The sequence below is a fragment of the Carcharhinus amblyrhynchos genome, chromosome 30 (genome assembly GCF_965287045.1).
Source record: "Carcharhinus amblyrhynchos chromosome 30, sCarAmb.v2.hapA, whole genome shotgun sequence".
Taxonomy (NCBI): domain Eukaryota; kingdom Metazoa; phylum Chordata; class Chondrichthyes; order Carcharhiniformes; family Carcharhinidae; genus Carcharhinus; species Carcharhinus amblyrhynchos.
Genome location: NC_137353.1, coordinates 26,653,189 through 26,677,803, shown reverse-complemented (window position 1 = coordinate 26,677,803; position 24,615 = coordinate 26,653,189). Strand labels below are relative to the sequence as shown.

The following is a 24,615-nucleotide window of genomic DNA, read 5'->3' as shown; positions in this document are numbered from 1 at the left end:
GACGCCACTCCACGTCAAGCTTGTGTGAACAGGAATCTACCCAACACTTACCCCCAGCCATTGGCACATATGGAACAATTTACACGTTGACATACTCAACCTCTTTAATCTCACGAAGAATGCACCTTCCTTGGCCATCAAATCCTGAGGTGGGACTCAAAGCCAGAGCTTTTAGCTCAGAGGCAGAGGTGCCAACCCACTGCGCTACAAGATCTCCATCTGCTTTGTTGTAAAGCACATTACTCACCCTACACACTGGATGGTGTTGTTCCAGTGTGGGCAGCAGGGTGGCACAGTGGTTAGCGCTGCTGTCTCACAGCGTCGAGTTTGATTCTGGCCTTGGGTGACTCTGTGTGGAGTTTGCACATTCTCCTCACATCTGCGTGCATTTCCTCCCACAGTCCAAAAATGTGCAGGTCAGGTTGATTGACCATGTTAAATTGCCCCTTAGTGTCAGGGTGATTAGCAATGGACTCAGGCCTGGATGGGATTGTACAGACTCGATGGGCCGAATGGCCTCCATCTGCACTCTAGGGATTCTATGTTTCTATAAGTATGCTTGCTGCTTACTGTTCCGGTTTGACATTTGATCTTGCCTCAGTAAAAAAAAATTCCTAAGTACAGCAGCACTCCTCATTGCCCACACAATCTAATGCCATGGTTCCATGACTGAGGTTAATTTGATGTCAAATAGTGAGCAATGAGGGCCAGGTTAGATCGTTGGCACCCTTGCCCTGGGGAGTTGCAATCTACCAAAATCCATTTCACTTTGAATGAACTCTTAAGGGTTTAAATTACCAACTCATCCAGTTTGCTCATGTGTTCCCGAAATGGAAAAACACATTTCTGAATATGGTCATGAGGATGATTGCATACATGTCCCTTTGCTGCCTCACAGCGCCAGGGATCTGGGTTCAATTCCAGCCTTGGGTGACTTGTCTGTGCGGAGTCTGCATGGGTTTCCTCCAGGTACTCTGGTTTCCTCCCAAAGATGTGCGGGGTTACGTTGATTGGCCACGCTAAATTGGCCCTGGTGTCGGTGGGGAGGGGGGGGGAGGGGGGAGTGGGATACGTGTGCAGGGTTATGGGACTAGGGATCTGGGTGGGATTGTGGTTAGTACAGACTCGATGGGCTGAGTAGTCTCCTTCTGTACTATAGCGATTCCATGAAATTCAAGGCAGTGTCGCCCATGGTCCATAAATGAACTTTAAAAGGATTCGGGACAAATTTTCCTGTTCAGCCCATCACAAGAATCAAAGCGGGTGAGGGATGGACCATGGAAAGGTCTGTTGATCTCAGGCATGATTTTCCAGTTTCGGGGCAAACATGGCTGGAATATCCCACTCTTAGAGTTCTGCCATTCTGATCAAAATTAAGAAGCACGCCTTTGCACAAAGGGTGGTACATATTTCAAAAGTTCATCCCCAAAACTGGAAATGCTGAACAATTAATTGGGGCTTTCAAGGCAGATGGACAGATTTATTTTGGTTGATAAGGCTACCATGACCCGTAAAGCACAGCAGAGTAAATGAGGTACAGATCAACCATGATCCAACTGAATGGGAGAGGAGGAGAGAGGGGCTGACTAGACAATTCCTGTTCCTAATGTTTCCATGTTCCTAGTTAATGTCTTCAAATTTTGTGTTTCTCAAGTATAAAGGGCAAAGAAAATTACATCACAGGAACAGGCCCTTTGGCTCCAAGCCAGCACTGACCATGCTGCCCATCGAACCAAAGCCCCCTACCCTTCTGGGCACCATATCAATTATTCCCATCCTATTCATGTATTTGTCCAGACGCCCCTTAAAAGTTACTATCGTTATTTGAGGGGTCATTACCAAGGAGCATGGATTTAAGGAAGGGGCAAGAGATTTAGCGGGGATTTGAGGGAAAGCTTTTTCACCCAGAGGACGATGGGAATCTGGAACTCACTGCCCTGAGAGACTGATAGAGGCAGGAGTCTTCACAATGTTAAAGAAGCATTTTCATACAAGGTTCCACTTCTTGGGTCGATCCCAGCTGTGTGCAGGAAATTGGGACACACTGGCCTTGCTCCAAACTAGCAAAGAGGTACAATGTGCCCACAATGTCGAGCAGGAGAGGCTGGTGTGGATCTGACTTTCCAATAGCTTGTGCATCAAGATGCTTATCCAGAATCTCCCCACGATACTGCTGACCTAACTATGGCAAGGAGATCTGGGTGATTCTCGGGACTAACCTTCCGAACAAAACTTCAGTGGATTTTCTGTGAATTATTCGCTAATATCAGCAATGGTCATTCCTCAATGATAGTTCAGTATTTGTACTGAACGTATCTTGCGAATTTTTTTAACACGTTCACCATTTGTTGTAAGTGGGACAAGTCCAAATACAGGCAACATGATGTTGCTGCACAGTGCCACAATACAATAAACTTAGCATGGCAGCCAAATGCCCATGGTTGCACAGGCAAGCTGGTTAGATGGGCAGAACAGTGGCAAATGGAACTTAACCATGGGAAATATGAGGTGGTACATTTTGGGAGGACTAACAAATCAAGGGAATATAAAATGAATGGTGGTACGCAAGGATGTACAGAGGACCAGAGTGAACTTGGGGTACAAGTCCATAGATCTCCAAAATCAGGGGGACAAGTCATAGAGTCAGAGGTTTACAGCATGGAAACAGGCCCTTCAGCCCAACTTGTCCATGCCACCCTTTTTTTATAAATTCCTAAGCTAATCCCAATTGCCCGCATTTGGCCCATATCCTTCTATACCCATCATACCCATGTAACTATCCAAATACTTTTTAAAAGATAAAATTGTACTGCCTCTACTATTACTGAGAGGTATTGATCGGGTGGATTCTCAGAGGCTTTTTCCCAGGGCTGAAATGGCTGCCACAAGAGGGTACAGGTTTAGGATGCTGGGGAGTAAGTAGAGAGGGGCTGTCAGGGTTAAGCTTTTCACTCAGAGGGTGGTGGGTGCGTGGAATCGGCTGCCAGCAGTGGTGGAGGAGGCAGACTCGATAGGGTTTTTTTAAGAGACTTCTGGATGAGTAAATGGGACTCAGTAGGATTGAGGGTTATAGGTAAGCCTAGTAGATAGAGATGTTCGGCACAACTTGTGGGCCGAAGGGCCTGTTTGTGCTGTAGTTTTTCTATGTTCTAAATCTGGCAGCTTGTTCCAGACACTCACCACCCTGTGTGTGAAAAAATTGCCCCTCTGGACACTTTTGTATCTCTCCCCCTCTCACCTTAAATCTATACCCTCTAGTTTTAGACTCCCCTACCTTTGGGAAAAGATATTAACTATCTACCTTGTCTGTGCCCCTCATTATTTTATAGCTTTTATAAGATCACCCCTCAGCCTCCTACACTCCAGAGAAAAAAGTCCCAGTCTATCCAGCCTCTCCTTATAACTCAATCCATCAAGTCCTGGTAGCATCCTAGTGAATCTTTTCTGCACTCTTTCTAGTTTAATAATATCCTTTCTATAATAGGGTGACCAGAACTGCACACAGTATTCCAAGTGTGTCCTTACCAACGTCTTGTACAACTTCAACAAAGGCATCCCAACTCCTGTATTCAATGTCTGACCGATGAAATCAAGCATGCCGAACGCCTTCTTCACCACTCTGTCCACCTGTGACCTTACTTTCAAGGAGTTATGAACATGTACCCTGAGATCTCTTTGTTCTGTAACTCTTCCCAGTGGCCTACCATTAACTGAGTAAGTCCTGCCCTGGTTCAAATCTACCAAAATGCATCACCTTGCATATGTCTAAATTAAACTCCATCTGCCATTTTGTCAGCCCACTGGCCCAATTGATCAAGATTCCGTTGCAGTTGGAGATAACTTTCTTCACTAACCACTATGCCATCAATCTTGGTGTCATCTGCAAACTTACTAACCATGTCCTCTATCTTCTAATCCAAATCATTAATATAAATGACAAATAACAGTGGACCCAGCACTGATCCCTGAGACATGCCACTGGTCACAGGCCTCCAGTTTGAAAAACAACTGTCTACAACCACCCTCTGGCCTCTGTCAAGAAGCTTATTTTGTACCCATTTAGATTCCTCACCTTGGATCCCGTGAGATTTAACTTTATAGAACAACCTGCCATGCGGTATCTTGTCAAAGGCCTTGCTAAAATCCATGTAGACATCATCAACTGCACTGCCCTGATCTACCTTCTTGGTTACCCCTTTAAAAAAAACTCAATCAAATTTGTGAGACATGATTTTCCACTTACAAAGTCATGCTGATTGTCCCTAATCAGTCCTTGCATCTCTAAATGCCTGTAGATCCTGTCTCTCAATATACCTTCCAACAATTTACCCACCACAGATGTGAGGCTCACTGGCCTGTGGTTCCCAGGCTTTTCCCTGTAGTCCTTTTTAAACAAAGGCACAACATTTGCCACTCTCCAATCTTCAGGCACCTACCCGTGACTATTGATAATTCAAATATCTCGGCTAGGGGACCTGCAATTTCCTCCTTAACCTCCCTCAATGTCCTGGGATACACTTCATCAGGCCCTGGGGACTTATCTACTTTCATGCGCTTTAAGACTTCCAGCACCTCTTTCTCTGTAATACGTACACTCCTCAAGACATCAATATTTATTTCCCCAAGTTCCCTAACATCCATTCTTTTTTCAAACAGTAAATACTGATGAGAAATATTCATTTAGGATCTCACCCGTCTCTTGTGGATCCGCACATAGATGACCCTGTTGATCCTTAAAAGGCCCTACTCTCTCCCTTGTTACTCTTTTGCCCTTTATGTATTTGTAAAGCTCTTTGGAGTCTTCTTTGCCTTATCTGCCAAAACAATCTCATGTCCCCTTTTCATCCTCCTCATTTCTCTTAACTCTACTCCTGCACCCCCTATACTCTTCAAAAGATTCACTTGATCCCGGCTACCTAAGCATGTCATGTGCCTCTTTCTTCTTCTTGACAAGGGCCTCAATATCCCGAGTCATCCAGGCTTGCCCTTCGCTCTAAGACAAATGTGTTCACCCTGAACCCTGGTAGACACAGTAGTTAAAAAGACATATGGATACTATGGGTGGGATTTTCCAGCTGTGCTCTCCAAGGCTGGAAATTCCTGCCAGAGGTCAACAGACCTTTACATGGTCCATGCCCTGCCCACTCCAATTCCTGTGGCGGGCTGGATGGGAAAATTCCATCCTGTGACTGTACAACTGATTGTTACGACACTAGATGAGGTAATGTGTACAGAATGACGGACTTTGCACATCGGACTCCCAGATTAGTTAACAACACTAGTAAGGTTCAGTTTGGGCTGGGGGTAAGAGAGATATTGGCTGAAACTATTCCGAGGCGGGCGAGGTTCCCAGAACGGAAATCTCCGCTGGCCTGGGGCAGGATTTTATGATCTCGCCCGAGCGAGGCTGTCCATTGAGTTGACCGCTTGTCCATCAGCTGAAAAAGGCAACATCGTTCAAGCTCCTGATCGATGTCCAATGGCTCACATGGGTAAGCACCCTCTGTCAATGTGGGCCATGAAGACAGTCACCTATGGGTGGCAACTGAAGTCCAGGAAGCCTAACACCCAACACGAACCAGTAACTGAGAGAGAACCGGACAAACTGGAAAAGTTAAAAAGAATAGCATGATTTTTTGAAGCGGCAAAGTTCTTACCAGTGAAATGTGGGATGAAGAGCAAATAGGGATATTCTTCTAGGGAGTGGGTACAAATGAAAAACACTCCTGGCTAAAGTCGGCAGCCTGGAGAGATTGATGCTAAAACCTCCGCAATATGTCTTTGAGACTTAATCAGTGAGTGCATCAGAAGGTGAAAAATGAAACTGTCTTGTTGTGTCCTGAAGTTACTGATTCTGCTAATCCTCCAGTTTCTCTGCAAAACAGTAAATCTGTTTATTCTCGGGAGACGAGGGTTCCCCTGATTAATTAATTCAGGATTTGCAGAGGAGCACAGGGTCATACTTTCCCATTGTGAGGATTTTTTAGTGCGAGCACAAGCAGGTTCACATTTTCCTCCTTTCTCTCTGGGGTCACAGCGCGGAGACAGCAGGTGATTCTGAACTCGGGGTTGTCTGATAGGATTAGACATGGAGTTTGCAAAACTGGATAATCAATTTGTCTGGTTTCAGATACTCTGAATGTGCTTTTCAAAGTGCGCCTAGTCTGTAAAGTTATTTTGGTTCTTTTTACCCTCCATCCTCGCCGCCACCACCACCCCACACACCCTTCTCTCTCCTGACCCCCAACCAAATCCATCTCCCCAGCTTTCTTTCGTCCTTTTCTGGCTCATATTCAGATTGCCCCAATGTTGGCATCCCTCTCTTACCTCCCCAGATATATATATATATGTGTGTGTGTGCGCGCTTGTATGGTTGTGTGCGTTTGTGTGCATGTGTCTGTGTGGTTGTATGTGTGCACTGAGTGTGAGCGTGTATGTGTATGTGTGCACTAAGTGCGAGTGTGTGTACGGGTTAAGTGCATTGAGAGCATGCGCCTGTTGAGCGCGTGCTAGTGTGTGTATTGAGTGTGCAATTGTGTACGTGAGTATGACTTTGTGTGTGTGTGTGTGTGTGTGTGTGTGTGTGTGTGTGTGTGTGTTGCGTATATGGCTGTATGTGTGTCTTGTGTATATTTAGTAAACGTTGTCATGCTATTCCATCTTAAATGTTGAGTCCCAGGACAGCAGTCAGTAATGGCTGACCAGTTAATATCTAGCTTAGAAACACTGGGGCTCATTGTGCTGCCTAAGCATATCACCATTCCTTCACTATCGCAGAGGGATCTTCCTGGAACTTTCCGTATAACAGTGGGCGAAGCTTCAGTGTGCAGTGCTTCAAGGACAAAGCCCAGAAACCTTTTCCCCAAGAGCAACTAGAGACAAGTAATAAATGCTGGCAAACCCCCTGACGCTCAAACCACTCAAAGGAATCTATTTTTCAAGAACTATTATGGTCCAACAGTTGCCCCAACTGAAATCAACTAACGTGACGGAGGCGAGGCGAGGAGAGGCCGGAGGCGAGACGAGGCCAGAGGCGAGGCGAGATCTCTTCCCCAAAGAGTGGTGAGCCTGTGGAATTCATTACCACAGGAAGTAGTTGATGCCAAAATATTGAATGTATTGAAGAGGCGGCTGGATATAGCATTTGGGGCAAATGGGATCAAAGGTTGTGGGGAGAAAGCAGTATTAGGCTATTGAGTTGGATGATCAGCCATAATTGTAATGAATAGTGAAGCAGGCTCAAAGGGCTGAATGGCCTCGTCCTGCTCCAGTATTCTATGTTTCTATGTGATGATTGATTGTGTTTGGGATCTTCCCATTCGGTATGGCAGTGTATCGTACTAAACCATACAGCTCAGCCGAATGAGGCATTGCACTTGCAATGACTGTGTAATAGTCATGCCTTCAAAAGAGAAAGGGAAAAGTGTGAAACAAAGAAAAACAGATGAGAAGACAATGGGAAGATCAATTTCTACAGCAAAGACCCACGGTTGAAGCTCGGGATGACAATCTTTACTAGGTATAAAATTACTTTGTATGAGAGTAAATTTATGTTGCATGATTTTACAGACACAGATATCTATGTAACCCTTCTCAGCCTTGTCAGGAAGGCCTGAAGGACTACAGATTAACCTGAGATATTTGAACACAACTCTGATGGATCGTGAAAACCTGGGACCGCAGACCTTTCAAGTAAATCACGTTATGCGCTCCCGGCTTAAACACAATACCGGGAGAAACAAAATGTCTTCCACCTCGTTACACGCAAGATCCGGTAAAACCAGGGCTAGGAACGGACGTTGTGCCTGAGGCATCTGCTTGCCAGTCTGCGCACGAGAGGCAGTGCTAGGTCTGACACGGAGCCCTCAGTTCGGACAACCTGATGCGATTTGCCTGTTGGAAGGTCACCGGGCTTCAGCCGTAGCAACAGCCCTTGGGCAGGTCCTGGTGGAGGGAGATGGGACAAAGACAGAGGCTTTGTGGATGGGAACCCACAGGTTCCATCAGGTTTAGATGGGAGCATAATGGTGGGGGAAATGAACGGGGAGGGGGTCTCTGTATTAAAACAGCATCTCACTCCCACCCCCCATTCCTCCTGTCTCCATATTCAGGTACGCAAAATAAATTTAAAAAGTACCTTCACTTCAGCAATCTCAGTGTGTGAGCTTCATAATTTAACCCTTTGACACCCTGGTGTCATTCCAGTGGAATCCGCATCCCTCCCCCCACCCCCATGCTTCTGAGGACAGTATATCTTTCCGTGGATTCGGTGCCCAGAGACACCTGCCCGATCTTACAGCTGCATCCTGCCGATAAATCAAAAAAAATAAATCTCCCAGACAACAAAGTGAATAGCGAGAAACATGAACCTGGCAGAGCGTTCAAGGTGAACAATTGACTGAAGGAAGTTTTTCATTGCTCAGCTCTGCTGGGGAGCCGGGGAATGGACTGATGGGATTAGAGCAGATTTATGTCATGGAGGTAAATAATTAACACCAAAGCATGTCAGATTGACACTTCTGCCATTTTTGACGCATTATCCCTTTTGGTCGGTTCTGCCTGTCACCCTCAGGGCATGGCTTCATCAGTCTGTACTGGCGAGCATTTAACTGATTCCTGCAAAAGAACAGGATTTTCCCACTGGACTCTCACAATCCCCGTTTAGTGGGTGAATTTATATTTTAATGGAACGTCTACATTGTCAGTTTTTATACACCTCCCAGCGCCAGGGATCCGGGTTTGATTCCAGCCTTGGGTCACTGTCTGTGTGAAGTTTGCACATTTTCCCCGTGTCTGCATGGGTTTTGTCTGAGTGCTCTGGTTTCCTCCCAGTCAGAAAGACGTGCTGGTTAGGTGCATTGGCCCAAACAGGCGCCAGAGTGTGGCAACTAGGGGAGTTTCACAGTAACTGCATTGCAGTGTTAATGTAAACCTACTTGTGACTCAAATAAACTTTACTTTTAACTTGGTACAAACAGCAGTAAACATCATATAGCCCTGCAATACAGAAGGAGGCCATTCAGCCCATTGTCGCCAGTGCAGGCTCAATCTCACACAGGCCCTATTCCCCCATAACCACACGTACTTATCCTGCTAATCCCCTGACACTAAGGGGCAATTTAGCATGGCCAGTCCACCTAATCCTCATATCTTTGGACTGCGAGAGGAAACCGAAGCATCTGGAGGAAACCCACACAGACACAGGGAGAATGTGCAAACTTAAAGAGTTGATTTATTAGTGTCACAAGTAGGCTTACAGTGACACTGCAGTGAAGTTACTATGAAAAGCCCCAAGTCGCCACACTCCAGCACCTGTTCAAGTACACTGAGGGAGAATTTAGCATGGCCAGTGCACCTAACCAGCACATCTTTCAGGCTGTGGGAGGAAACCCACGCAGACATGCGGAGAACGTGCAGACTCCACACAGACAGTTACCCAAGGCCAGAATTGAACCTGGGTCCCTGGCGCTGTGAGGCAGCACTGCTAGCCACTATATCTCCGTGATGTAAATCAGTCTCTCAACCTACTTATGTAGACTGGTTTGGTTATATTTCACTCTTCACGGTGTTGATGGGGAGAGCAGGGTGTTGATGGAGAGAGCAGGGTTAGGTTTAGTTTGTTAGGTAGCGTGTATAGGAATTCCGATATCTTGTCTCGGAATCATCTTATGGTTGAGTCAGTATTTTTGTGGAACAAAGCTAAACCACTTCCTGTGCTGGGTGAATTAAATGATTGGTGAGACTGTGGGCTGGATCTCCACAGTTTCCTTCTGCACAGATGCTGCCAGACCTGCTGAGATTTTCCAGCACTTTGTTATTTCAGATTTCCAGCATCCACAGTGTTTTGCTTTGATCTAACTTGTTGTGTTTACCTTGCAGGGTGGATTAAGAGATCACTGCAAAACCATGCTGGCTGTGCATAAACTTTCAGGAAGGATGATGGTCATAATGTCATTGGCTTAATACTCCAGAGGCCCAGGTTAATCCTGTGGGGACATAGGTCCAAATCCCAACACAGTGGCCTGATGGAATTTAAACTCAATTAATAATATCTGGGCCTGAATTTTGAGGATCTTTGCTGATTCCAACAGGCCCAAGGGCACTTCACACTCCAGCAAGTGCGAATGTCAGAAGGCAGGTTTCCATCCTGAATTGGGCCCGTCCAAGGACAGCACTGCACGTGCTCTTTTACCCCCTCTCTGCTCACCAACCTAGGGCCTAAACACACTTATTTACACACTTTCCAGCTGAAACAGAGCCATTTCCCTGGTTGGATGGGAGGTGCGGGGTGGAAGGGGAGAAAGAATAGAATCTCTATGGTGCAGGAGGCCATTTGGCCCATCGAGTCTACACCGATTCTCCGACAGAGCATCCTATCTAGGCCCACCTCCCTGCCCTAATCCCACATAGTTACCCAGCTAATGCCCTTAACCTACATATCTTGCCAGACTAGGGAACAATTTAGCATGGCCAATCCACCTGATATGCACATCTTTGGAGCACGGGAGGAAACTGGAGCACCTGGAAGAAACCCACACAGGCACACAGAGAACATGTAAACTCCACACAGACAATCAACCAAGGCCAGAATCGAACCCAGGTCCCTGGCACTGAGAGGCAGCAGTGCTAACCATTGTGCCACAATGCTTGTCGAAGAGAGAAGGAAGCGTCTCTCTGTACCCAGAGATCGGGGCACCTTTATAAAAATGACTGCAGGCTGATGGGTGCGCCTGCCATTCTGCGTGTGTTTAGATAATAAAGATGGTTGAATTCCACCTGCCGGTGCCAGCAAGAAACACTTCGGTTTTCCTGGGGCAACACTTTGTCTTTTTTCCATAGAATCATGGCCATCTTGTGAAAACTTGCTATCAAAGGTCGGTACTGAAAATTACATTGAGATTCCACAAAGGAAACAGACACAAGATTCCAACCTAAGACAAGTGAATTAGACATGATTTCCTCAATTAATATATTGCCTGATGTTTAGTTTGTACTATTGTATTTAACTAACCAGTCTTTAGCTCTCCAAATGTTATAGAATCCCTACAATACAGAAGGAGGCCATTCAGCTCATCGAGTCTATACCGACAACAATCCCACCCTCTTCCCATAACCCCACATATTTATCCTGCTAATCTCTCTGAAACTAGGGACAATTCATGGCCAATCAACCTAACCTGCATATCTTTGGAACATGAGAGGAAACCCACACAGACACCAGGAGAACGTGTAAACTCCACATATAGTGACTCAAGCCGGGAATCAAACCCAGGTCCCTGAGGCAGCAGTGTTAACCATTGTGCTATGGTGCCAACCTGCAAGCAAATGAAGATTTATAATCCAATAACATAGGTATCAACATTAATGATATGAGAGGCTGTATCAACTGCACAAGTTAAAGACATTGTACTGTGCATTGGGATTATCAAAGCATTTGTGAAATGGTTTGTGTAGATAAGGCACTGATGAAAATTAACTGGAACAAACAGAGTGATTACATTCTTATCTCTTACAGCCCATGGACAAGAGGGATACTTTGGGTCAATGGAGCTCCTTCCATACTCTGTGCTCTCAGACGCAGCCAACTGAATTATTTCCAAATTATCTCTTACAGATTCTGAAGTGCGAGAGTTTCCTGACCGACCAAGGGTTCACTTTGAATGCCAAAGGTCAAAGCTTTCAAGGAAGAACGAGAATGAGAGGAAAGGATCAGAAGGCTCCTGTGTTACAGCAAAAAGGTCAGAGTTCACTAATGACCACTAACTACTCAAACTTGCGTCTCGTAGTGTTGAATACAGATAGCTTGAAATTATTACTGCAAATTGTGGGTAGATCAGGATGTTTGAAGAATGCTAATTAATTAAACCACTCATTCCATAATGGAAACCATTTTTTAGAATTATAAAGCAAAATATGAAAATTAGAAAGAGTGCAAGTAGTTTATGTTGGAGTTCCAATATTATCAACAGATAGAGGAATATGTTATAATTGAACTAGGATTATACCCACATTGGTAATCCTGTGGAAGGTACAACATGAGGTCTATTGAAATTCCATGATCAGACCAGGTTGCGTATTCGTTTGCAATAAAACTTGCATTTATATCATGCTGAAACATTTTGACATGCTCAGTACAAAGAATTAGAATTTATTCCAAGTGCTGTCACTATTTTTATGAAGAGAAACGCGATATCATAGTGGCACAGTGGTTAGACTGCTGCTTCACAGCACCTGGGGGTCGGGTTCGATTCCTGGCTTGGGTCACTGTTTGTGAGGAGTTTGTACCGTCTCCCCATGCCTGCAAAGGTTTCCTTCGGATGCTCCGCTTTCCTCCCACAGTCCAAAAGACATGCTGGTTAGGTGCATTGGCCATGTTAAATTTGCTCTCAGTACACCCGAACAAGCGCCAGAGTGAATTAAGCTACTCATTCTGTACCATGACAAGGGGATTTTCACAGTAGCTTCATTGCAGTGTTAATGTTTACAGAATGCTGCCGTCAAGACAAAAAGATGTACTGCAAACCACACAAAAGAGTAATGTGGTGTATGAATTTCAGTGCTGGTATGTAGGCCATATGTCCTAACAACTGGATGATTGCATCAAACAGCACGCCCTTTTAGTTTATTACAACAGGCAAAATGCAGACTGTACTTAACAAGTCTGTGTTCGCAAAGCTTAAAACATAGAGCGGAATTTTTTCATCCAGCCTGTCATGGGAATTGTAGAGGGTGGGACGTGGATCAGACAAAGATCCATTGGCCTCGGATAGGATTTTCTGGCTTTGCAGTGAGTGTGGCAGGAAAATCCTGCCCATACTGTCCAATATTGTGAGATTCCACAATTGGGCTATGGTTGCTAAACAATCTTGATTGTGCTAAAAATTATACTGACAACCAATTTATTATTGGTCAGGCTCATAGCGCTAGAAGCTACACACATTCACAGCAAACAGAAAAAAACATATCGCACCTTTTTCAACTAAACATAAGCTTGGGTGACAACCATTCTTTGGTTCATTCATTCCCCATGGCAATATCTTGGCCAATCAGAAGGAACCTGCCTGGTTTGAATTTAAACAAAAGTTTGGCAGTTAACTGTTCCCTGGTGCATTCTCCATGGCAGAACCTCTGCCAATGAAAGTCCACTTACCAACCCTTGATCTGCACCGTCTTCTCAAGCAATAAAACGTTGCCCACTTTGAGATTGTTATTCTTGTGAATCTGTCCTGATGAGTTGAAAATGAAAAACTTCAACAGTATGACACTTTTTTCAACGATACTCAAGTTCTGAATCACAAAGTGTCTTAACATAATAACATAAAACATAAGAACTAGGAGCAGGAATATGCCACCTAGCCCCTCAAGCCTGCTCTGTCATCCAATAAGATCATGGCTGATCTTTTCATGGATTCAGCTCCACTTACCCACCTGATCATCATTACCCTTAATTCCTTTACTGTTCAAAAATGTATCGATCCTCACTTTAAAAGCATTCAATGATGTAACCTCAGTGGCTTCACTGGCCAGGGAATTCCACAGAATCACAACTCTTTGTATAAACAAGTTCTTCCTCAACTCAGTACTAAATCTGCTCCTCCTTATTTTGAGGCCAAGCCCTGTAGTTCTAGTTTCACCCACCAATGGAAACAACTTCCCTGCCTCTATCTTATCTATTCTCTTCATAATCTTATAAGTTTCTATAAGATCTCCCCTCATTCTTCTGAATTCCAATGAGTATAGCCCCAGTCTACTCAGTCTCTCCTCATAAGCCAAACCTCTCAACTCCGGAATCAACCCAGTGAATCTCCCCTGCACACCCTCCAGTGCCAGTATATCCTTTCTCAAGTAAGGGAAGATGGGTCAAACGTAGACACTGGAATTACAGATTTTAGATAAAGCAAGCAATCCTGTGATCTGGGAGAGCATTTTCTTAAATAATAGAACTGATGGTCCTAGTAAATGGTTATTCAGTTAGAATTTGCTAATTGAGGTTACTGCTAAAATTATATTCGCTGCTGGATTTGAGAATTTTAGGCTTTGGACACTTGAGTAAAGCAGCTGGAAGGAATTACAAACATGTATGTACAAATTAAGAGCATGGCGGCACTGTGGATAGCGCTGGTGTCTCGCGGCACAGGGGGCCCCAGTACAATTCTGGCCTTGGGTCACTGTCTGTGTGGAGTATGCACATCCTCCCCATGTCTGCATGGGTTTCCTCTGAAAGATGTGCAGGTTAGGTGGATTGGCCATGGTAAATTGACCCTTAGTGTCAGGGGATTGGAAGGGTAAATGCATGTGGTTACGGGGATGGGTGGGATTGTGTTTGGTACAGATTCAATGGGCTGAAAGGCCTCTTTCTGCACTGTAGGGATTCTATGGAATAGGCCACTCAGTCTTTTTAGTCCACTGTCAATCGATAAAATCATAACTGACCTGATTTTAACCTCAACCCCACATTCCGGCTACATCTCCTTGCTTATCAGGAATTACCTAGCTCTGTTGAAAAAAGTCATCCTGACTCGAGAAGTTGGTTCTATTCTCTCTCAGTAAGAAGTCTCACAACACCAGGTTAAACTCCAACAGGTTTATTTGGTAGCATAAGCCTACAGAGCGCTGTTCCTTCGTCAGGAGACTCACGCGATGAAGGAGCAGCACTCCGAAAGCTTGTGGCTTGTGCTACCAAATAAACTTTAACCTGGTGTTGTGAGACTTCTGATTGTGCTTACCCCAGTCCAATGCTGGCATCTCCAAATCTATTCTCTTTCCACAGAGGCTGTCAGAGCTGCTGGGATTTTCCAGCATTTTCTGTTTTATTTCAAATCCCGGCTTCTGCAATATTTTACTTTTATCTATCTCGCTTTTCCTTAAAGACATTCAAAGACTCTGCTCCCACCGCCTTTTGTGGGAGAGGAACAAAACATCTCATCTCCATCTTGAATGGGCAACACCTTATTTTTAAAACAGTGACTCCTAGTTCTAGATTTTCCCACGACAGGGACCAGTGTCTCTAATCTACCCAAGGATCTGGTATGTTTCAATCAAGTCATATCTTACTCTTCAGAACTCCAGTGGATACAAGCTTAGCCTATCCGACCTTTCATCATGAGCCACCCACCCATGAGTGTCGTAAAACTTCTCCGAACTGCTTCCCATGCATTGACATCCTTCTGTAAATAAAGAGACCAATGTTGTACACTATTCTCCAGATGTGGTCTCACCAATGCTCTGTTTTTGCCTGATGTCTACACACACACACCTTTCAGAAACTTTTCAGGAGTTGGGCAAGGCCTAAAGTGGCCAGGCCGCCTTCACTCTAATTGAGGCCTTAGTGGTTAGCCTGAGTGGATTTCAATTGGAACCTTCTTGAAGCATCGAGGGTCTCTCTTGCCAGCCAGAGACAGTGAGAGGTTTTCAGTGCTTCTTCCCAGGAAGGCCCACTAAGCCACAAACCAATCGGGCAGCGATGAGGCCACCGGTGGGCTTTTCCCTGGAATCAAGACCCCAGGGTCTACCTAATAAGAGTTGCTGTCCAGTCAGAAGCTCTTGTGCTCAGCAGGATCACGGGGAGGTCATGGCTGTTGCATATCTAAAAGATGCTCTCCCCACATCCCATATCCCCGACCAAGGCCCCCCCACCCACCTTCCCCATGCTCCCACAGCTCCAGGATTGCAGAGTGACTCAGGACACTGGTAAGTAATGTGGTGGTGGGTGGGGGTTTTGCTGGGGGGGAGGTCACAGGGAGAGAGCAAGAAGGTGGTGGGGTGGGTCAGCAGCAAAGGTGGGGAAGGGGGGTTATAGTGTTCAATGTGGATCACAGCAGGCACCAATACGTCCTCTGATTGACCCCTGTGAGTGGATCCAGCAGAGCACAAGCCACCTTTCCTCTCTCAGGATGACACCATTCATCCTCCCACCCTTGCCATCCCACCAGTGCCCCTACTCAACCCTATCAGCAAATCAGACCAGGCTGCTGTGGCCCATGCTGAGATCATGCAATCCTGTGCTGGGCTTGAGAGCAGGATCATCCCGTAAGGCCAGCTGTAACCTTCCCACAAAAAAATCTACAAACTTCCACCATCCAGGACAGCACTGTTTCACAGCATGGGAGCAGGCAAAGGAACAAGGGGTATAGTGTCTAAGGAACCGTGCAAGAGTGATTAATTGACTTTTGACTGCATGTAATTTTATGTACAACATTGGTTTGGAATATTTATTTTGTGGTGGCCTTTATTTTTGCGATGTGGACAAGCAGACACAGTGATTCCCCAGGGAGGGGAAAGTGTTCCATTCTTGATGAACAGGAAATTGGAATTGCTGTTACTGGTAACCGCTGTGCCACCCTAAGGACAGAGGTGGAAGAGACTGGCACCATGCTGCCACAAGGGCAGTGGTTGAGAGGACAACCAGGCGACTGAAGATGAGCTTCCGTTGCCTCGACCATTCTGGCGAAGGCCTGCAATATCCTTCAGAGTGAGTGTCGTTCTCCATCATGTCTGCTGTGCTCTGCACAACTTGGAACTCAGTAAGAAGTCTCACAACGCCAGGTTAAAGTCCAACAAGTTTATTTGATAGTAAACCCACAAGCTTTCGGAACCGCTGTTCCTTCATCAGGTGAGTCAGTGTTCAGTGAGGAACAGCGTTCTGAAAGCTTGTAGGTTTCTGGTTGGACTTTAACCCGGTGTTGTGAGACTTCTTACTGTGTTTAGCCCAGTCCAACGCCGGCATCTCCACATCACAACTTGGAACTGACGTGGAGGAGGACCCACTCGAGGATGAGGATGCCAAGGCAACTCCACATACCTCAGAGGAAGACTCAACATGGAATCTGAGGAGGCAGACTCAGGGTGAAGAGGAGGAGGCCGATATGATGAACTGTCAGGGAAGCAGGGATATCAGGGAGGCCTTCATTCATTGCTCCTACAGTCAGGCTGTAGAGGCTTGGATTCCATCTTCATGCAAACGCAGCAACTCCCTTGCACACATTGGGCACCACTGTTCAAAGTGATGGGGTGCCCATGTACAATCCCCCAAATCCCCACTGGAGGCCAATCCCCAAGATCTTTGCCTGCCCACTCCCCCCACCCCTCCAGCCGATTCTCTTCTCCCATGGGGGCGGAAGACCTGTCTCATTCCAATTAACAGCCAAGGGATAGGGAGAGGTAGGGATCCTGCCCCTAATATTGAGCTAAACACAGCCCCTCATATCTGTGCAAGAACGCCTTGGGGTGTTTCTCCATGTAAGAGGCCAGTTCTGAGACAGTTGTTGTTATTTCTCCCATTGGAGCTTGAATAGAGCTTCCAGCCAGTGCTGTGCCTACTGGGATAGCTCAGCCTCTATAACTGTGAGATTATAATCACAGCGATGTGGAGGAAGGAATCGGGGAAAATACTTGACACAAAATTAGGTGTTGTTTAGGTGCTATGGGTTCTCCCCAGATATGATGGTGTTTACACTTCTGCCAAGCACTGGGCTGAATGCCAGCTTGGTGACAGCGTTAGTCCACAGAGCTAATGTCTGCCAGACACACACAGCAGATAGATCTTGGTGTTGATTCGATACAAGCGCTGCTATCTTCAACCTCAGCTCCAGCTGCCTTGCACAGCTGAGCATGTGTTCAGTAGTAGGAAGAAAGTTCCCCACCGGTGCTATTTACACTACTTACAAATTAGGTGCTGGTTGATTCCTCTTGGCTGTTACAGTGATTCTGCAAAATGTCTGGTGCTTTCCATTGTCAAGTTGCAAACATCTGCAGGGAGTGGGGTGGAAGGCGCTGGAGAACTTTCGCTGACTGCAAAACTTTGGCACAGATCAGTGTTTTCCGGAGATTGGTGGGCTGGTAGACCATCCCCTTGGAGCAAAGCACGATAGAGGCCACACAAAGCAGGACAAACTGCTGGAAGAGGGAGGAATAGAAAGGTTGTCAACAGGAGACCATATCCACAGAGTGTCCAGAGAGCAATTGAACCACAGTGAGGGACAATACGGTTACGCAGTGGTTAGCATTGCTGCCTTGCAGTGCCAGGGACCTGGGTTTGATTCCCGGCTTGGGTAAATGTGCGGAGTCTGCATGTTCTCCCCATGTCTGCATGGGTTTCCTCCAGGTGCTCTGGTTTCCTCCCACAGTCTGAAAGATGTGCTGGTTAGGTACAACGGCCGTGCTAAATTCTGCCTAAGCGTACCCAAACAGGCGCCTGAGTGTGGCGACTAGGGGATTTTCACAGCAACTTCATTGCAGTGTTAATGTAAGCCTACTTGTGATGCTAATAAATAAACTTTAAACTGTCTTGAGATAGCAGAATGCTATCACCTGCGCCAACCTAAAAATCACATGGGCAAGGTAGAATTCCAGTCAGTTGTTGCGTTTTTAATTGCCTTAACCAACTGATTAGTTGTCAGTGGGATTCCCGCCAGCCAAAATATCACACGGGTGCACAATGATGTCAAAATGTGCACCAAACGTCATGTTGTGCAATTTCACACATTTTGGGTCAGCACCAAATTAAACGACATAAAACTCTGGCTAGAATGATCAAATGTGGTGTAATTGGTGAACCCCAAATGTATGATCGTGGACACAACGTGTAGCACTCTGGAATTTAATCCCTTTGTTACTGGGGGAGAACAAAACAAAATAAGTCACGTGAACAAGAGATAACCATTACATATGGGGAGACGGTGGCATTGTGATACTGTCACTGCACTTGTAATCCAGAGACCCAGGCTACTGCTCTGGAGACACGGGTTCAAATCCCACCATGGCAGATGGTGACATTTGAATTCAATAATAAAAACAATATGGAATTAAACATCCAGTGACAACCATGAAACCATTGTCGGAAAAACTCAACTAATGTCATTTAGGGGGGGCGATGGCCTTGTGGTATTATCACTAGATTATTAATCCAGAAACTCAGCTAATATTCTGGGGACCCAGGTTCAAATCTCATCACGGCAAGAAAAGAAATCTGGAATTAAGAATCTGCTGATGACTGTGAAACCATTGTCAGTTGTCAGAAAAAAACCATCTGGTTCACTAAAGTTCTTCAGGGAAGTAAATCTGATGTCCTTACCTGGTCTGGTCTACATGTGACTCAGGAGCCACAGCAATGTGGTTGACTCTCAACTATCCTCTAAATAAGGGCAACTAGGGGTGGGTAATAAATGCTGGCCAGTCAACAAAACCCATGTCCCACAAATAAATAAGAAAAAATTACAACACCAGTTAACCTAAATATGTTGCTGGCTCTCCATAATGTGGTGTACCGCAGGGAGCAAAAGGATGGTAGGAGCTGGTTACTGAGTGTTATAGCTGCTTTTTTTTTATTAATAAGAAAGAAATCTGCTGTCCTTACTTGGTCTGGCCTACACATGACTTCGTCTCCACAACAATGTTGTTGGCTCTTGAATGCACTCAGGGAATGGGAATGAATGCTGACCCAGCCTAGTGACACCCAGATTCCATGAACGAATAGAGAGAAAAGAAAACACATGGGCAGAACTAGCAAGGGAACTCTCAAAATGTAAATTCCAATCACTTCTGTCCTGGCTGGATTCGAGCCCAGCTCCTGGAAGTGGAAGCACACATGTTCCAAGTGAGAAGGATTTCAATCTGTACATGAAGCAAACTGTGCTTCCCATCAAAGAAACCTATGCAACAGCAGAACACAGGCATGACAACACTTCAATCTCCTGTGGGACTCTTTCACACGAAGGTGCGATTTCTCACCCTCACTACCTGAGCGTCTCCACATGTTTGAGAGCCCTCCCAGCATTGCTCCATATTCTCTGTCACCAGGAATGAACACAGTAAGAAGTCTCACAACACCAGGTTAAAGTCCAACAGGTTTATTTGGTAGTAAACGCCACTAGCTTTCGGAGCGCTGTTCCTTTGTCAGGTGAGTGGGGAGTTCTGATCACAAACAGGGCATATAAAGGCGCACACGTGTTAAAAGAATACTGATTAGAATGTGAGTCTTTACAGCTAATCAAGACTTAAAGATGTAGACAATGTGAGTGGAGATTGCATTAAGCATAGGTTAAAGAGATGTGTATTACCCTATGTGAGTGGAGATAGGTTAATACACATCTCTTTAACCTATGCTTAATGCTATCTCCATTCACATTGTCTACATCTTTAAGACTTGATTAGCTGTAAAGACTCACACTCTAATCAGTATTCTATAAGCTATGTGCGCCTTTACGTGCCCTGTTTGTGATCAGAACTCCCCACTCACCTGACAAAGGAACAGAGTTCCAAAAGCTAGTGGCGTTTACTACCAAATAAACCTGTTGGACTTTAACCTGGTGTTGTGAGACTTCTTACTGTGTTTACCCCAGTCCAACGCCAGCATCTCCACATCATGACAAACCATGGGAGGCGGAACTAATCCTGTCATTTGCAGCAACAATGAATCCCCGCATCCTCTCCCCAACCCACCCACACCTCCCCTTGGCATTGAACCCACGAGATCTCAAATGAGTTTTAACTAAAGGGTTCCATTGCAGCTGTGAAAGCCCTGCAGCTTTAGACGAAAAATCAAATGGGCTTGGGAATGTTACATTTATAAAGGTTATGAAGGGAAATACAAAGAAAGGAAGGGCAAACAAGGCGAGGAAAGAAATAGTGGGAAAAAGGAAAGAATAAGTGACTGTTACAGACACGTTGGGCAGGATTTTGGGCAGGATTTTGTGGCCTTGCTCGACCTGAAACCGGAAAATCCCGCCCAAGATCAACAGATCTTTCCATTCTCCACTCCTCGCCCACTCCGATTCCCCAGGGTAGGCAGGGTGGTAAAATTCCAGCTATCAGGTTTACTGGGCATCTCAGTTATGTGCATTTGTTGCTGAAACATTTACCCCTAAGATTTGCCTATTACTGACATTTATTTAAACCAATAGCCTGAGGTCAAGAGGTCAGATTGCGTACCATTCACAGGAGAGAATTGTCTAGTGCAGCTTCTGTAACCCGCATAAAAATCTATTTCAGATAAAACACTGCTGGAGTGCTTCCCAAGTGAATGCTTCACTATTCTGTCTCAGGCCAGAAAGGGTCAAGCCCTGGTCTCTAAAGCACTACCTGCTCTGAAGCCATGGTGGGAGCGGAATTACGAGTGGAGATGAAAGTGGGAATCAGGCAGAATTCCCACACCATGGGCAGGATTCTCAAACGGCAGAAGCAGCCTGCCGTTGGCCAGCGATGGGATCTTCCGCTCCTGCCACCGTCAACAGGGTTTCTTGTTGTCCACACCCTCCATTGCCGGGGAAATATGGCAAGGATGTGGACCCCATTGGCGAGTCTGGAAAATACCAATGGGACTAGAAAGTTCTATCGGTGGAACTGGAAAATCCCACCAGTGGGAATGGAAAACCCTCCTGGCAGAACTGGAAGATGCTGCCAATGAGAAAATTTCAGTTCTTTCATGGCAGGCATATGCATGTGGTCTTTAGGCAAGGGAGCAATTCATGAGACTAGGAAAATCCCACCAACAGGACTGGAAAATCCCAGCAGCAGAACTGGAAAATGCCACTGGCAGGTATGGAAAATCCCATCGGCAGAACTGGAAAATGCTGTTGGAAGGAAAATTTCATCTACGTCTTTAATGGCAGGTGTGTGTACACGGACTTTAGGCAATGAAGCAACTTGCCATGGTTATGATGCCTTCCACAGTTCAATACACCATTGAAACCCACTGTCCAGTTTCACACAAAGAATGATGACAGTAGAAATCTTTATGGAGAGCTTGCCCCAGTGTTGCACAACCAACATAAAAAGAAAATTCTCTGGTTATGATCACAGTGCAGTAGGTGGGAGCTTGCTGTGCACAAAATGGCTGCTATATTTCCTAAATGACAATTGTGGCAACATTTTAAGAAGTATTTCATTGGCTGTAAAGCACTTTGGGATGTCATGGGGCCATGAATGGCGCTATATAAATGCAAGAAACAAAGTAGACTCATCCCATTGCCTTGGCAAAGCAGCCATCATAATTCCCAGACATTCTTTCTTCCACCTTCTCCCACTGGGAGAAAGATACAAAAGTTTGAGGTCACGCACCAACCGACTCAAGAATAGCTTCTTCCCTGCTGCTGTCAGACTTTTGAATGGACCTACCTCGCATTTAGTTGACTTATCTCAACACCCTAGCTATGACTGTAACACTACATTCTGCACTGTCTTGTTTCCTTCTCTATGAACGGAATGTTTTGTCTGTATAGCACACAAGAAATAATGCTTTTCACTGTATACTAATACACATAACAATAATAAATCAAATCAAACTTCTTTCTACTTATCATGAGCTCGGCATACATAAGTTCATAAGGGCAATCGTTCCACGTTGCGGGGACAACATCTCCTTATTCTGCTGCAGGGTTGCCTCTGAGTCTGAAGGCCAAGGTTTGAGCTGCACACTGGGGTTTGAGCACATAATGCAGGCTTTGTGGTGAAACAGAGTGCCGCAATCACGGAGCGGCTCGCTCCCAGATGAGAGACTAAACCCAAGTCCTGTCTACCTTTGAAACATCCCATAATACCAGGGAGCTCCCCCACCCTCCCCCTACACTGCACCCCCCCTTCCTTCCCCCACCTCCACCAGCTGTCCTGGCCATCATTGCTCCTTCAACCTGAAACAGGTCAACTGATCACTTACCTAGTGCAAAATGACTGCCAATATAAAGTAGTTTATTTATCAGTCACAGGTAGGCTTACATTATCACTGCAATGATGTTACAGTGAAAATCCCCAAGTCACCACACTGCTTGGTACACTGAGGGGGAATTTAGCATAGCCAACACACCTAACCAGTACATCTTTGGATTGTAGGAGAAAACGGGAGCACCCAGAGGAAACCCATGTGGACATGGGGAGAACGTGCAGACTCTGCACAGGCAGTGACCCAAGGTGGGAATCAAAACCGGGTCCCTGGTGCTGTGAGGCAGCAGTGCTAACCACTGTGCCACCATGCCGCAACAATCAATGCCCTTTGGCAAGTCGTTCATTATGAGAGGCAGTATGAAATGGTGCAATAATCTTTGCAGACGCTCTATCAGTGTCGCATGAATGCTGAACTTCAGCGTAATTTTATCTTTGGGGGAGGGAGGAACAAATGTTTTATATTGAGTCTGGCCTGGAATAAACGTTTTTTTTTTAAAAAGTATTTGATTTAGGATTAATAGCAATCATCATCGGGCGGCTTCCATCCCATCTGTCTGGGCTTGCTTCTTACGCGAGTCCCAGGAGTGAGAAGATGGCCTACTAACACACTGCACCACCCGGTCCCCGAGTGCTTCCAAGAATTTGATTTAAGAAGGCTTGTCACGAAAGTGTTGGGAAGTTGTACCATCTGTTGCAAATCTGCGCTCAATACTCAACTATTGTGTTAACCTGAATAATGATGTTTACCCTCTGCACAGCCTCGGATACATTTGTGTTATAATTCTTCCCTCATTTGGGCTAATTTACACGGTTCGCTGCCAGTTCCCCGTGTCCAGTTTCTCATGAATGTGTCAGTCACATGACGAACATGTGAATTACCCGCTCTGTGATGCGGTGAATCAGAGGAACTCGGGAGACTGAGCGTCGCAGATTCCCCTCGCCGTTCCCAAACCTCTTTCTTTTGTTTTAATTTTAATGTAAGGTCGTGGCACCTCTCCAGCTTTTAGACACGTGCTACAGCTGTTGTTAGGGCAGGAGCCCGGGGCGTTGATGGGAATATTTAGAGGAGTAGCTAAGTAAACAAAGAGAGGACATGCTTTACTTTAGTGCAAGAGATAATGACAACTCATTGTGCGCTGGTTCTGCTTTCTCTCTTCACCGACACTCCATTATGCATAAGGACATTATTTATTTTCAGGCACCTTTAAATCCTCTGAATGAGTCCAGTGCTTCCCTTCCTGAAACAGCAAGCCGATGACTCCAGCTAACACTACCCACAACCCCAACACCCCACCCCCCCCCACCAAGGCCTTCTGACTTGTTGACAGGAGTGCAACTATTTAACAGTGAGTCAACTCACATCAGTTGCTCCCTCCTGAAGGCTCACGCTGGGCTACAGGAGCCAGCCCACCCTCCTGCCTTCCGTTTCCAGTAGCCACTCTTTCCGTGCAAGAACCGTAAAGCGCCAGCGGGCTGTTCGACAATGGGGTGTGTCGCGCTCAAACCCATTCCTGTTCTACCCCAGGTGTCACAAAGGGCTTGTGGGAGTTTACAAGGGTGAGAGAGGACCTGATCGAGGTATAATTAAATACAAAAAGGGATTGATAAAGTAAGCGTAGACCAAGAGGGCGATTCTCCCATCCCATTGCGCTCATTTTTTTTTTTAAAAGCGCAGCGGGCCGGGAGAACCACATGGCGGGCGATATGTGGGATCCGCGCATGCATTCCCACCATGATAGCATCTCCCAGCACCAGATTTCTGGTGGTGTCTGCTCCCAACCGGAAATCAGTGGGGTAAGTATGTTAAATCTAATTTTAATCTAATTTAAGTGCAATTAATGGCCCGGGACGGAAGTCTCTGGGCCCGCTAGCCTCCCCACCCACCTCCCCTAGTCCCAGTAGTATTTCACTCCAGTGGGGTTTACAGTGGCTCTCCATAACATGGAACTAGTGGCCCAA

General features: G+C 45.8%; 1 long non-coding RNA gene across 1 annotated transcript in view; it reads left to right on the top strand.

Annotated features, from left to right (window-relative positions):
* LOC145360201 (uncharacterized) overlaps window positions 1-24,615 on the top strand; it is a 148,236-nt gene that overhangs the window by 6,818 nt on the left and 116,803 nt on the right. The window contains exon 2 of the long non-coding RNA XR_013889673.1: window positions 11,615-11,738. This is a non-coding gene — a long non-coding RNA (uncharacterized LOC145360201). The remainder of the gene's footprint in view (window positions 1-11,614; window positions 11,739-24,615) is intronic.